General features: G+C 42.0%; 1 long non-coding RNA gene across 1 annotated transcript; it reads left to right on the forward strand.

Moving 5' to 3' along the window:
* The first annotated feature begins 1,245 nt into the window (after positions 1-1,245).
* On the forward strand, positions 1,246-14,705 carry LOC114432220 (uncharacterized). Its single transcript, XR_003670236.1, has 3 exons — positions 1,246-1,272; positions 13,019-13,074; positions 14,638-14,705. It is a non-coding gene; the product is annotated as an uncharacterized LOC114432220 (long non-coding RNA).
* The last annotated feature ends 736 nt before the right edge of the window (positions 14,706-15,441 follow it).

A 15,441-nucleotide genomic window follows, 5' to 3' on the forward strand; every position in this document is an offset into this window, starting at 1 on the left:
GTGTGGGGAGAGCTCTGGGTGACAGACGGGGGGAGTCCCAGGGGAGACATGGGGGGAGGGGGAGGGAGAGTGCTGCGTCCTTTAAGACATTTAAACACCTTTTTATAAAAAGATTACAACGGCATCTGTGACATTTCATAAAGATACACACCGCAGCTCTGCTATAACCTGTTGTGACAAACATCCACAACAATCTGCACAGATATTGATTTTACAGCACACCAAATAACTAGTTTTTTCCAAGATATAGTGGCCTGCAGCAACACACACACACATCTATCCCACCCTACAGAATATTCAGGCTTTAAATTATGCACACAAACACACAGTACACACAACAAAAAAGTGTGTAATCAACTTTGATTTAACTGTGATTGTGCATCTAAAACCTGCTAGTGTGGCACTACTTGCAGTTCCTGAAGTGGCCACTTGGGGGTATTTTGAGGACTCAGGTGCCACTGAGATTCACAACTGTTCTGACAGCCAAAAATGGCGGAGAAGCTTCCTGTAGATGGCAGAAGTTTGCCAACAACTGCAGAGGTGTTGGTTTAAGACTGATGCCACAATTTTGGGTAAAAACGAGGAGACATGGCTGCCTCCTCCTCGGGGAGGGCGATGTGTTTGCCGCTGCTGTCCCCTCTTCACTGCAGAGTGTGCGAATGAAGACATTTATTACATTGGAGACACAGAGGATTAGCAAAGGGCTTAAACCATTCTCATGGTAATGCACAGAGCTGGGAGTGCACAGATAACCACAAACACTCACCTTATCAAAACACCCAGACCTGAAAGACTACTTCTTAACAGCATTGACTGAGAGACAGCGACAGAGAACAGGAGGTGCAGAGAGAGGATGTCAGCTAGCAGTGGCAGATTAAGGCCTCATTCACAAATACTTGTCACAAAATTATTATTATACTTTAACGCAGAGGGTGTGACGGTATTGTCCAAGTCCTCAGTCAGACATTTAGAATTAAATGGAGCAGTTTTGGGGGTGCACAGAAAGTAGAAGATGGACTAAAGATGACATCTGAAGATTGACCGGTCAACAATAATTGATTTAGCCTCTTCTTCCTCACATTTTGTGAAAGTTTTTGATTTATCTGCATCTTTTTACAGCCTCTTTCCCGAGAGACGTTGTGGTGGGAAGATGGAAACACAGCACGGAGGCCCATTCAGAAGGCTCAAATCAGGGGATGATGAGACGGATGGCATACATGGCAGGACCATTTTGCAGCCTATGAAGTAAAAATGACCGACAGCAGCAGGACAGTAAGCTCTCTGTCACTGTCTCCTCTCTGCTCCAGGCGATCTGCTGCCTTCTCTTCTCACTGTGACAACACACTTGTCTCTCCAAATCTTTTTTAATTTCACTCACTTTTTCAATTTTTTTGGGTCCTTCATAAAAAGATGGTCCATTTTTATATCCCTCTCACTCAATGTTGCACATGCTGCATGAGGTTTTTTGCAGTCTTAAAAAAGCTGGTATGACTAAAAACATCATCCCTCAGTCAGATCTTTAATCTTAGTGTACTGTTCCATTCCATGCTTTTAGAAGCAGGTTTACAGTAGAGACAACATGCTTTCCCACAGTCCTTTGGCGCATACACACTTCACAGTATCGTTCTCTACTGTTAAGATACTGTCCAAATGACAAAAGTGTGTTACAGCTCTCAGATCTCTCCCCTGCCACCTCTGATTAAGGCCGCTGTGAGTGAGACACACCTGTACAGCTGATGGGAGACAAAGCCGCCGCTCGCTCCTCCAGATTGATTTTCTCCATTAAAACAGCCCCTTTGTCTAAAATCCCTGCACCCTCTTTGTTATGCTAAAGAGAAGATGGAAGATTTCCAATTCAATTTGGGCTGAGCCAAGGGCCGGTCAGCTATATGGGCCTCCATTGTCCTGGCCGAGCCCACTGGGACAACGTTAGCGTCTCCCAAACGCCAATTAAGCTGGACGCAGAGACGGACAGAGGATAATTGACAGGCGGGAGAAAGGCGGCCTTCTTCCTCTCAGTCTCATCATTGGAAAAGAAAATCAAAGAGAGAGGAGAAGAAGAGAGGGATGAGAGGGAGGAGAGTAATAACCTGTAATATGTTGCCCTGAGTGTTGTGCTCATGTGGACCAATTGGGTGCCAAGACAAGACAATGAGTACTATGATTAATAAGAGAGAAAATACCTGGTGCTGCTTGAATTTGTGAAAAGTTGGGTTGGGATGGGACTCTGCAGCAGTCACAGGTGTTTGTCGGCACCACAAAAAAGTGGACATGCTAACAACCAGACACACATGCACTCAGTCACCATCAAAAATATTAAAGTAGGACCGAGTTCACTTCTGAAAATAACACAGTGGTTTGCAGCTGGTTGTAAAATAAGTGAATCCCCTCATCACATTCTCACTGTTTTTCTCATTATCACTCTTTTCTGATTCTGACATCTTTTGGTCCTTCCCTCTCTCTCATTCCCCCCACCCTCCCCCCTTTCTCTCCCCCTTTTTGCTGGCTCGTGACAGACGGCCTAATAGGATTTAATAAGCCCTATTTGCATGTCAGCCTTTTAGATTTTCTGTAAGAAAGAAAGGTGATGGGAGGGAAAGGGGGAGGACGTGGAGGGGAGGTGGATAGAAATTATAGAATAGAGATTTTTTTTTTAAATTACACTAAGAAATATATCGTGCAATCCGTTTATAATATTTTTATAAATCATGTGCGATCTTAATGGTTTTAATTCAATATTTGATCAGACAGCTTCACGTCACTTGTGCTGAGTGGCTTTTGTGCCGTATTTGTTTGTATGAGGGTGCAACAGAGAGCCTGCTGGTATTACCTCACAATCAAATGTCATCATGTTGGAGGAGCTTATTGTTCCCATCCTTTCTGCAATGCTATTTCATCTTTTATAGTAGGCTTTTGTACATGATGTTGTTGGGGGTCAACAGAGCCAAAAAGCTGACAAACAGCCAAGTCCACGAGCTTTTAAAGGAGCAATTTGTTTAAAAGAAAAACGCTCTGCGATAACAAGCCATGTTCCTCCAGGATGTGCACATATGTGGGCATATTTTGGGCATATAAAAGCGATTAAATGAAACATTAGCTGAGTTGATACATCACTATGGATGATAACTAGAAACTAGCACTAAATTACGGTTTGTTTTTAGCCAATTACGGCCTCTATACTGACTTACTACACCATCTAGTGGTATTATTTTAGCTCCACGGCTAGCTTGTTAGCATGCAAACATCAGTACATATCTTTAAAAAACAACTTTCACAACAACAGAAGGGCTAATATTTTAGGACACTGAATTTAATTTGACATTTTTAAAAAAACATAATCTAAAACATATTTTTACAGCTCTGTTTAATGGGGAGCTAAAAGGAAACTGTAATCTTTTGGCATCAAAAGTTTACAGTACAGTAAATTGTGCTACTGTGCATGTGTGTGTTGGTGTGTCATTTCCTGGGGATTATAAGAGGTCCAGCCAAAAACCATGAGTGTTGCACACATATCCACACACTCTCCATAATCCCCATGTTGGTAGCTGATGTTTATTGCCGTGTAATAGGATCAGGATGTGGCAGCGTCAATATCAGAGCAAACATCTCACACACACACACACACACACACACAATCGCTGATCAAACATAGCCCAGGAAACATTGTGATCCAGGAGAGATGAGAGGGCTAATCCTTTTAGCCTTCCAAGAAGACTCTCCTCCTCTTCTCTCTATCCGTTCAAGCCCCAATCATTCTTCTTCTTTCACTCTGCTTTCTTCCTCTCTTTTGCTTGACAACATTGTTTTCCAATCTGCCACTTTTACTGACAAGAACAAGGCTGAGGAGACAGAAATAAATATACATACCGGTGTGTGTGGATCTATGCATTTAGAGGAGATCTGCTTGGTTTGTGGAGAGATTAGGCCTGGTGATAAATCCTCCCTTTAAACCAAACCCACCTCCCTCTTCAGCCTCCCACCTACTGCATCCATCTGTCTGTGAACATTCTTTCAGACCCACCATTATAATTTAGGTTTGTTCAAGCTGTTTACAGTTTAAAAAAGATAGCTAATATTGGAATTTTGCAATTAGTTTTAGTTGAAATCACGTGATTTTTCCACTGAAGGAACTGCAAAATCAACACATCAACAAACTTTACGTTTCCATCTCCTCTTCCTTTGTTGTGTTTTTTAAATGTTAAATAGTATTTTGTTGACTGTAGAGTTCTTACAGTGGTAAAAAATGCCTAAAGGTGCTAATTCTCCTTCTGGTCTCAATCTGTGTCACACTATACAGCAGACAGAGCAGGGTTAGCCATTAATTCCTGGTGAATCATTGTGCTATGATGTCAACATGTCTCAATTTACATATTTAAATGATCAATATAAAGCAAATATACTAAGCGTGACTAAAAGAGTGTTATCCAGTAGTTTATACCTTTAAAGCCTGTGTTATTTGTTTTGAGGGTGGCCATGCCCACAAGTGCGTATCACAATCATAGCTCCATGCTCACCGCTGCAAACAGAACATGCTCACAGATGTGTATGTGTGTGCACACGTGTGTGTGTGGCTTCAAATAGAGCTGTGAGCGCTTAATGAATTTACTTTGCTCTGATTGAAAATTAATTAAAACAGCCTCAAACAGACAGCCGCCCACAGAGAACCACTGGCAACACACTGACAGACAGATTACTGCTCTGAGGAGGGAGAGAGGGAGGAAGGAGGAGCGAGGGAAGGGAGTTTACAACTATCTGATGCACTTACTACAGCCCTGCATGTACTGGAGCAACATTAGCCGTCATGTTGGTGCCATTTATGAATCTGCACTTTCAGTAGAACTGTAGTCATCTTTGTCAGAGAAAAGAAAATTCAGCTATTGGTCACAAAATAAAATCTCTGGGATACATATTATTGATGCCTAAATGCTGAATAACTGAAACATAACTTACATTTCAGTTATTTGCGAGGGAATAAAAAGGAGGAACATATCAAAATAACAAAAGGGTGGAGAAACATCTAGAAACAGGAAGGTAAACAAAAATGCAGGTGGTCCATGGAGGTCTAAGGAAATTACTCACTCTAGGAGCCAGCCTCATGTGGCCATGTGAAGAACTGCAGATTTTAGAACTTAAGATTTAGAATTTAGTCTCAAACGCTAACAAACTTCCAATTTTACTTTGTCACATAAAAAACTGTGCTCACGTCTGTGTTGTGAACAGCCATGAGATTGTCTCCATCCCATGACTCTGCAGCAGATATTCTATGAAATGAAGCTTGACCCGAACTATTGAAGTGTGTGAGACCCTCTGCTCAGCCTCTGGTTCACGAAGTGTTAACCGGTCCAGCTCCCTCAAGCAGACAATGATGTTTAAGACTAATTGACGCGCACTTTAAATAAGTCCTAATTAGAGCACGGCTGGTAATAATTGGGCAGGCGGTCTGAGCTCTAATTAGCGTTAAAAAAAAGCCCCAGTGTGTGTGTGTGTGTGTGTTACTATGTGGATGAATGATCTCTGCAGGGGGGGCTGATGAAGCCCGCACTTTTAAGAAGCAGGCAGAGCGAGTGGAGCGAGAAAGGGAGATGGAGAATGGAGAGAGAGTGGAGACAGGCCGCCGCCTCTCTCCACTCTTTTGTGATAGTGTACGGTCTGCGGGTGGCCCTCGCTGCATGGGAGGGAAGGCAGGTGTGTGTGTGTGAGTGTGTGTGTGTGAGCTGAACTTGCTCCTAACAAGACTAATTGATTCTGTAGCCTCTCTTTATCCGTCCCCGTCTTCCCCTCACACACTCTCACTCTGTTTTTCCTCCTCCTCTAATTGTTTTTGCTGAGAGGAGCCTAAAAAACGGCAGTAATAGATTTCCCACCTGCTGCAGAGACACATTAGTAACACACTCAAATGACTTGTTTGCCTCTCCCTGCTGTTGTCTGTTCATTGTTTACCGCTCGTCCTTTCAGCTGGTGACCCAGCTGCACTGATACCCTCTGGTTCTCAGCCAGGCTGCATATTAAAAATTATGCTTTTTTATTTATTTTTACCAGATCATATTCTGTTAGTCAGGGTGATGGTTAAGGAAACGGCTCTAGACTACAAATGTGTATGTTTGTGCAGCCATGTTTAGCACATTTATGAATTGAATCTTAGCATTTAAGAAGGAGTCAGAGAAGTTTGAGTGACACCAAAGTTAGAGGATTTATTATCCGTGCATGGTCGAGAGTTGTGGACCTTGACAGTGAAAAAAGGACAATTTTATACGTCCCGTGAAGCTTGGAGACACTTAAACCTGAATATTTTGATCAGAGTCTGTAGGCGTTACACCCCATCCCAGGTAGCACTGATTTTCCCAGAACTTAAATTCGTGTCCCCCTGGCCTTAAGCACAGCAGGACTCATTACTCACAAAATTACTTCAAATACTAATTAATGGCACTGCAGAGCCAATCCAAAATTGGCTGTCTGGTTTGAACATGCCAGCTGTACAGTTGTTGGTCTCTAATTGCTGGTTAATTAATTAAATATCCAGTGGATTAGAGGAATTATGGCCAATTGTCCCTTAACGACTCTTAACAAGGTCTTGATTAGTGTCTTCAGCCATATCCTGTGGCTAAAATGATCCTTCAATTAGTGATGGAAAGCTCATGAAGAGCGAGCGTCACATTATGGACGGCAGGAATGAGATTTTAGAGCATCATTTCAAGAAAATGAGAGCAAGAAAATAAAGTTTAGGAGAGAGAGAGAGAGAGAGAGAAAAGTTCAGCAAAGAAGATTTAAATGTTTGACAACTGGAAGCAAACACGAGTCTTGTGCTGCTACAGCCTCAACACAGCGTTATGCCCCCACATTTCATGACAGTGACAGGACGTTTTCTCCGGCCTCTGCAGCCCTGGCAGCAGATGATTGTTGTAGATCACCTATCATGCACACACACATACACACACACACGCTGGCTGCATGGAGATAGGGAGGTGGCTGACATTTGTGGTGACTCGGGTGAGGACATGGCCTTTTCTCCTCATTCTCACGGCCAATCACCCAGACTGAAAGGGTAAAGGGAGATAAGGCCTTTTGTTGGGCATGACAATGTCCCACTGATACTGCCATGGGAGATGGTGCAGGGTGTATCCCACCCCTTTTTATGATGGGGAAACCCTATCAAGGATTACATTATTACAGGAGGATGTCAGGGTCACACTCAAAATCACAGAACCAGTTTTAACAAAGATGGCGGAAGATGTTTGCCTCCTGTACAACAGACAAACTGCTTTGTCTTCACTTACCGTGTTGAAGCGTGTTAGACTGATGTCAGGCCATATCATAGATTTCACATTGTTAGCAGTAAATGCTGTCAAGATAGTGTCAGGTGGGAAAAGGAGGAATGCTCTCATTTAAGACCATATCACTCCCTGAAAAAGGGGCAGCAGCAGCAGCCAAACGAGCGAGCATCGATAATTTTATCAAATTGCCTGCAGCACTTTGAGGTCTTTCCGTCAGCTGCTGAACATCTTAAAAAAGATCTCGGCATAATATATGAAACCATCTTCATAATGTATCAAAATTGAATGGCTAGAATGCCACTTAAGGTAGTGGTGGAGTAATTGGCACTCCAAAAATCTTAATAGTATCATATATCTTGAGCTGGGCTTTTAAAAGGAGCTATTGTGAGATCCTGCCTTGATCTCTCTCTCTCTCTCTCTCTCTCTCTCTCTCACACACACACACACACACACACACACACACACACACACACACAATGCATTCAAGCTGTCATTTCATCTTGGAATTCCCAAGCGTATCAGGACACCACATGCTAAAATGATCCTCTGCAAATGGCTTGGTTGGACTGCTAACTTGTGTAAATAGTGCAGGCAGAGACTAATGTACTGTCTTTGTAATAGGGGGGAATTACCTGCCTATTACAGCAAGACCCAGAGAGGAGAAGGAGAAGGAAGGATGTGATTGATGAGGAAGATGAAAGGAGAGGAAGACTTCATTGTGGAAGGGTTCAAATCTTTTGATTTGTTGAGGCTGCAAGTTATTATTATTATATGTGCACCTATGGCTCTTGCCTTAAAGCTATAGGGGAGATGTTTGTATTCAAGCTCTGAATAAGTTCAGTGTCTATGGTGGCACTGAAGGCCGTAACCATGGAGTCAGAGGATGGTCCTTATAAAAAGAATGTTTCCAATAAAAAAAACTTTTAACGTTTAAAGTTTAAACAACAAAACTCCAGAGACAAAAGCTTGTTATTAAAATGGAACAGCTACATTGTGCATGTGGCTGTTGGGTGAAAAATAAATGGGGACTCCCTGAAAGTGTCACAAACAGCCATTCAAAGTGTTAATCTGTTTAAAAAAATACCTCTCTTTAATGAATCTCCTATTCAAATCTGGATTTCAATGCTGACAAAATTCAGCCTTTATAATACAACACTATGTTTTGTCATGCTTCTTTAAAGAAATTAATTGAAAACCTCCACAGAGCTGTGCACTCATTTCCTTCAGCCTAAATTGGCAAACACTCGCACAATGTGTCCATGTGAATAGACAGTTTAGATCGCTGTTGGTTAACAACATTTGTTTGCCTAGTTATTGTATTCACGCAGACAAATATGAGGCATGTCTTTTTATGCAGCTTCATTCCTTGTTAGTTGTTTGCTATTATGATAACAAGGATCCATTTGATGTCAGCGGGCCTTTTATCTTCAAATGAGCCATTTAAATGTCATTACTGCAGGCCTGCGTGTGTGCACGTGTATGTTTGATCATTACATTTACATGGCCCATTCATTTTTCCTATTAAGTGACATTACTTGCATCCACTCTCAGCAACAATATTCTGTTTTAAAGTGAATGTTCACTCTCTTAACTTGTTGACTGCGTAACCAGGAGGCCACAGAAGTCTCTATACACACAGTTATATATATATATATATATATATATATATATATATATATATATATGTGTAATCAGCTCTGACCGATGTTCCTGATGAGCTCAGAGCACCTGACAGCACTGGATGCATGATATCCGCCTTATTGGCTTCATGTTCCACGGTGCTCTAACCTTCATAGAAAGAACACGGTCTGTTTGCTGGAGTGGCAGATAAGCTATAGGGCAGCCCTTCCAGTGCACTACTGGTAATTTAGGAAATCCTTACTGGCAGGTTGAGATGACAAGGCCACTGTCTCTGTGGCAGTGCTCTGTAATTTGCTTGTTTTCCACTCTGCCATAGAGCTGACGCAGTGCAGGAGCGGGCAAGCCAAGCAGCAGCGCTCTCTCTCTCTCTCTCACTTCCCCTCTCTGTCTTCTTTTCTTTCTTTGCTCACTTGCCCATTAGCTGTGCTGTCTCTCTCTCCTATTGTTGTCTCAGCGTTATTCAGCTCAGCGCCGCGGCCTCCGAGTTAAAAAAAAAACAGTATATTTGGGGGAAAAAAGTCTGAATAGAGGCAGTACAGCATAAAAGCCTCACCTGAAAAAAATCCCAAAACATGACTTTGGTCAGATTATTTTTATATTTTACTCATCTAATGACAGGAAATTACAGCCTTATTTCCGCCTAATAATTGTGTAAATAAATGTCAAAGAATTGTAAACAGCAGAAATTATATGAGCTCAGCCATTTGAACCATTTTCCTTCTTCTGCATCTGTTTACGTTCTCTGAATAAAAGTTCAACTGCTATTATTTCACAGGAAACACAGCTGCAGCGCCATGTACAGTACTGTGTACTTGTGCGTCAAAAGAACTTTGACAAACAGCTCCCCTGTTTACCATGGTGACGCCATGGCGTGTGTTCTCCCGTCTCTACGGTAACCAAGGCCCTGAGCTGCCTCTTATTGGCTCAGCCACTGAACCCCCAGCTATAGAACAAAGGAGAAGGACCCCGCACTGGTAATTTCTTATCACCAAATCCCATTAGGCTCAGGGTTTTTTTTTTTTTTTCATTAACCCACACAAATGTAAAGTGGAAATTACCGAGTTGAAATCCTCAGCCCCTTGTGAGCCTGACTCAGCCACCATATAGCATCACTCTGCTCTGCCATGTTAATACAAGAGAAACTTGCAAACAAACATTAATAGACCCTTTTTAAAACTTTATTTTAACATGAATGCTGATAAAAATGGTTCTGGAAAATTATATGTGAAGCTAACACCACCACTGTAACATCACTTGTTTATATTATGCTTATATAGAAAAATGTGCACACAGCGTCACAATGATTCAACCAGGAAATGTGGAAAAGTTATAGAGAAACCACAGTGGTTTAATGAGGCTGTCTGCCAACAAACTGATAGATTTAGTAATGATGGTGGATTTGTTTATTACACTTAAAAGATGATGCAAATAGTGAATATTTTATAGGCCTCTAAGTCAAACATTGCATATCTCTACCTCTGCATATTTCTTGTTTTAAGTCAGCCTTATGCAAAAAAGAAAAAAAATGCAATGGTTTGAACCACATGATCTAAATTTCTAGGAAAAGCGGAGAAATTAAAGTTAAAAAAATGGAAATTTCATTGTAATTTCCCTTCACAGGAAAGTCATTTCGCAGGAAAATGGAACTAAGTGAAATAATAATCAGTAAACTGATGAATACCTTTAGTATTTTTCTGACATTTTAGCTTATCAAGTCATCACTTTAGTGCTACACTTCCATCTTTCACCTGTCACCCTTCCTATTGCCAACAAACGGAGTGCAGGAACGGGCCCTTGCTCTACCAGATCTGACACCTCTCAGCATACTGAATGGGCCTGATATACCTAAGGCCATAATCACTGCACGTGTATGTTCTGGTAGGTGGTGGTTATGTGTATCTGCTTCTGCCGTGTGATAACTGCCTCTATGAAGTCGAATTGACAGACAAACCTAATCGCTCCTCAGCTCCGGCAGCCAAACAGCTCAGAGGAAGTATTGACCCATAAGCACCATAATCCCCTTCACCTAACACGGGCAATTTCATGTAATACCTGTAATAACACACATTCAGCTCAAAGTAGTCATCAAAAGAGCTTTGAGCATCTGATTTTAAGAGGTGAGCCATTTGAATAAAGCCAAGCTGAAGAGTATATCAATCTGTAATAACAACACTGCAGCCTGGACTCACTTTCTTCTCACCGCTCCTCTAAATGTGTCATGTTACTTCCTGCTTTTGGAGTTTTCAGCTTTTTTAAGAAACATATGGAAACTATGTGTTAATGACATTTGAAATTTCTCTGGTACAACTTTGCATCATTATTATTATTTTCCCTGCCGTCAGTAAAGTTTTTAAAGAATCACGCAAATGTTTTCCTGCTGCACACAGAGTGTGTATAATGGGAGGCTTAGCTCAAAGAAGTGGTGCACATGAAGGAGTATGAGGTATTTTCTGTGTGTGTGTCGCATCCCATTCACATAACTGGCGACAACAAAAGAATCACTAGAATTTTTACTTTAACAATTATATATATATAAAAGGTTGCAGACCTAGGTTTTATCAGATAGAATCTATATGGTTATATTTTACCAAGATGGCAGTACTGATTGGTTTTGTGGGCTGATGTTAGTTTCAGTAATGGTTAACACTAGTAGCACTTGTAAAAAGCAAACTGAGAGGCTAAACTAAAAATATGGGACTGTTGAATCTTCAGAGAAACCTGTTTGTCTCAGTAAACAACATACACTCAGAGCTTTTTGTGCCATAGATTTGCCTGAAATGTGATCTACTCGCACACACCCATCATCGTCATCATCAGAGCCTCAATCATTCCTGTCTGCGCGCACGCACGCACGCACGCACGCACACACACACACACACACACACACACACACACACACACACACACACACACACACACACACACGCACACACACACACACACACACACACACACACACACACACACACACACACACACACACACTTCTTAGCCTCTGATTTGGTATTCATGTCACAGAGATTAATCAACCTGCTCATCCCTTCTGCTGCTACACACTGATACACACACTCTGTACCTGAACCTAGGTGTGTGTGTGTGTGTTGGGCGAGAGGGCACGTTTGACAGACGGTGAGAGAGGCCTCTATCACCAATCTGCATATCTGCATATTAACACTGGACCATCCCTTTAATTTCCTACAGCAGCTGATAACCGACGTGTTCTCTCGGCCTCTTTGTCGCTCAGATTTCATAAGTGTGTGTGTTTGTGTGTGACAGGAATGGCTGTTCGCTGGGTAATATTGTTGATGTCAGACAGACATTGACATTCTGTTGATTTACTTTTCTATTTAATAAGTGAAACCATCTGTGAGATATTAAAAAAAAGCTGCAGGGATCAACTAAGCCAGGGAGGTGTTTAGTGACAACAGACATTCAGCTAGAGGGTCTAGCTGTAATAGGCAGTGACAAGTTTGCCTTAAAAACAGCTGTGATTGTGCTGTTTGTGGTGGATTGAGTCCATCATGATCAACTGAACATCTCCCAGGATGCTGTTACACATCAAATTATCAAGCTGGGTTAAAGCTAGTGTCTGAAGCAGATCCTGAGAGATCATGGGTTCAAGCAGAGACTAAAAAAACACCCCTTTCTATTACTGACAATTGATGACGTTGATGCAGATGGGAGAGCCTTTATAGATTACATGTTTGTGTAGGTTACATACAGCTCCGAACTAATAACAGCTTCACCTTAATTAACTCTGGGGAGTCTTAGCAAGTGGCCTTGCAGCAGCCTGTGTGTAGGCGAATGCTAATCTGCCGTTTCCTTTTATTCAGCAAGACCTTGGGTGAGACAAGAGGATGGAGGCAGAGGTGGGGGAGAGAGACAGTGGTGGAGAAGAAGACAGGGAGGCTATGACTGAAGGCTCTGTGAATGTGCAGGAGAATAAATGGCAAAACGTTGCAGAATGTTGTCATTAAAAAAAATTTCAGGAACTAAATGTGATCCAAGTTTCAGGTTAAATGGCTCAGGTGAAAGCTGCCTAAGGCTCTTTGTGCAGTTTATACAAAAGCCACCAGTTTACAGTGTCTTTCTGCTGTGTTTTCCAGGACACACGTCACACTGAAGCTGACAGCAAAGCATCCGACATTCACACCTCCCAAAGGTAAGAATAACAGCCCACTGAAAAGGGATGAGGTCGAACTTCTGAGGTTACAAAATAATCCAGTGAGAAAGATCTGCTTCCTGTCAAAAAGATCAGGATCTTCCCGACAGTCTGGTTTGAAGAAACGTCTAAACTTATACATATTTATATATTTGGTCTCTTTTATTCCATCTCATTCAGCCTAATTCAGCCTTCTCAAGGCTAATAATCTGTACATGTGCATGTGTGTGCTTACAGTGAGATAAACACTTGAAATACAATGAGCTACAATGTTTATTACCGAGGTCAGTCATTGTTTCTCTCTGCCAAAGTGTGTGTGCAGAAAGTGAATGCCTCTGTTTACGATGAAGGATCTTTTAAATGATGGTCTCTTAGTGATGTGAGGCTTACATTTGTGTGAGTTTCTGAGGCTTCTAGCAGAAATGTGCTAATATTTGTCACTTTTCTTGCTACATGAACAATTAAAGCCTGATTTAACGATTTAATGTATAGAAGGGGTGACATTATAATGTAATAAAAATGGAAGGGGTGCTAAAGTGGCGCCAGGACTCTGTTTCTGAAAATATGTTGTCTGTCAGACCAAAGGATGAGTAATGGACATCTTATCAGCACAGAGTGACAGTGTGTGCTCTTACATGTGTGTGTGGTCCAGGAGTAGACTGCTGACAGTACAGCGATGAGATGATAATGTATGTTCTTCAAGCTGAAGGCAGACAGAATGACGGACACAGCTGCTTCTCCCTCTTATCCTAATCATCTGTCCAGTTTGACTGACTGTTGCTCTGCAGCTATCAACCTGCCTACACCTTTTTTGCTTAAAATTTCCCTCTTCCCTCCACCTCCACGCTCCTTGCGTTGTCCTCCTGTCACAATCCTGATCTCTCCATCGCTTTATCTGGTCACCCTAAGCAACCTCTCTCATCTTATTGTCTTGCTGCCTTATTGTCACTTTGATGAGGGGTCAGCAGGGCAGCGGCAGGGCTAGTCATTAGCAGCGAGCGTGCATGTGGAGTGTGTAGAGGTGTTCACAAGTCAACAAGGATGATTTTATGGAAGGTTGGAATGTTTAATATATAAGACTAATTCATAAATGAGCTGTGTATAGATTCTTTCCACCTGAACTGCCAGGCTTGTCCTTTCTGCTGCCTTCTATGCTGACCAGTCGCTCGCTCTCTCTCTCTCTCTCTCTCTCTCTCGCTTTATCTGTGTCAGTGGAACAATAGGAACCAATAGGAAACTGCTGATGCTGTCAGGGTTGTAGTAAACAAACAGAATCCAGAGCTGTCCACAGCCTTTATCTTTCACTGCTCTCTAACATTTATGTCTTAAAGTTAGCCTCAATAATATTAAAAAATACGTACACACTAATATGTGTGTGTGTGTGGGGTAATATGAGCTGCTTCTGTTTGCCTAATGTCCTACATTTGTTCAGCTTTACCTGCTTCCTCAAGGTTGGCTTGCTCACAGCAAGAAGAGGAGTATAATACTGTGTGTGTGTGAGGATGTGTGTTTGCCTCAGGGAATAGAATCTAGTGTAAACACACATGTCCGTCTCTTTCCCAGGTGGAGCTGGATGAATGAATCCAGAGATATTGACAGGCCAGCCAATGATGTGGAAGGGGCCTGAACCTCCAAATTAAATGTAATTTGTTACTGAACACTGTGTCACTTAGGAAACAAATTAAATAGACTGATGTTAGATTGTGTTGTGGGGATTTTTTGCTACCTCGAACATCACATGCCAGCTACAATACTCTGCCTCCTCACAATTTTTACTGAACTACACCCATAAACAATCTCACTGTGCAGAAAACAGTGTGCATCTACTAATGACGAAGGGCTTGTGACATTACATCTATTGTGTGCAGTGATACAGTTTTTGGGTGTAGTTTAGTTGAGTGCTATTTTGATGCAATATGATGCTATATCTAAAAAAACCTAGATAGAGAAAAAGCAATGCAGACCACAAGAAAATATTTACAAATATTTCATTATAAATTAACCATCCTGAGAATTACTCTAGAAACTAATGATTCAGCATGGAAGCATTTTGTTCAATCTATCAGAATTCTGGTGCATCAAGCTGCTGTGATAACGTCTCTCTCTCTCTCTCTCTCTCTCTCTCTTTCTCTCTCTCCAAAGGGATAAAGGGGCTTTTTTTCCCCTTTCCACATGCCAGACAACTCACAGCGGCCTCTCTGTTGACATAGCTGCCACAATGGGAACTAAAGGCCTGCCATTGTGAGCCTAACCCCGGGCCCAGTTGCAGCACTGCAGGGTTATCCAGTGCGGGCCAGTCGGCATTGGCCAAAGCCCCCTCGAATATTAGGCTGGACACATAAGACAGGGCCCCCTCCCCTGCCCCCT

This window comes from Parambassis ranga, chromosome 2 (genome assembly GCF_900634625.1).
Source record: "Parambassis ranga chromosome 2, fParRan2.1, whole genome shotgun sequence".
Lineage (NCBI taxonomy): Eukaryota > Metazoa > Chordata > Actinopteri > Ambassidae > Parambassis > Parambassis ranga.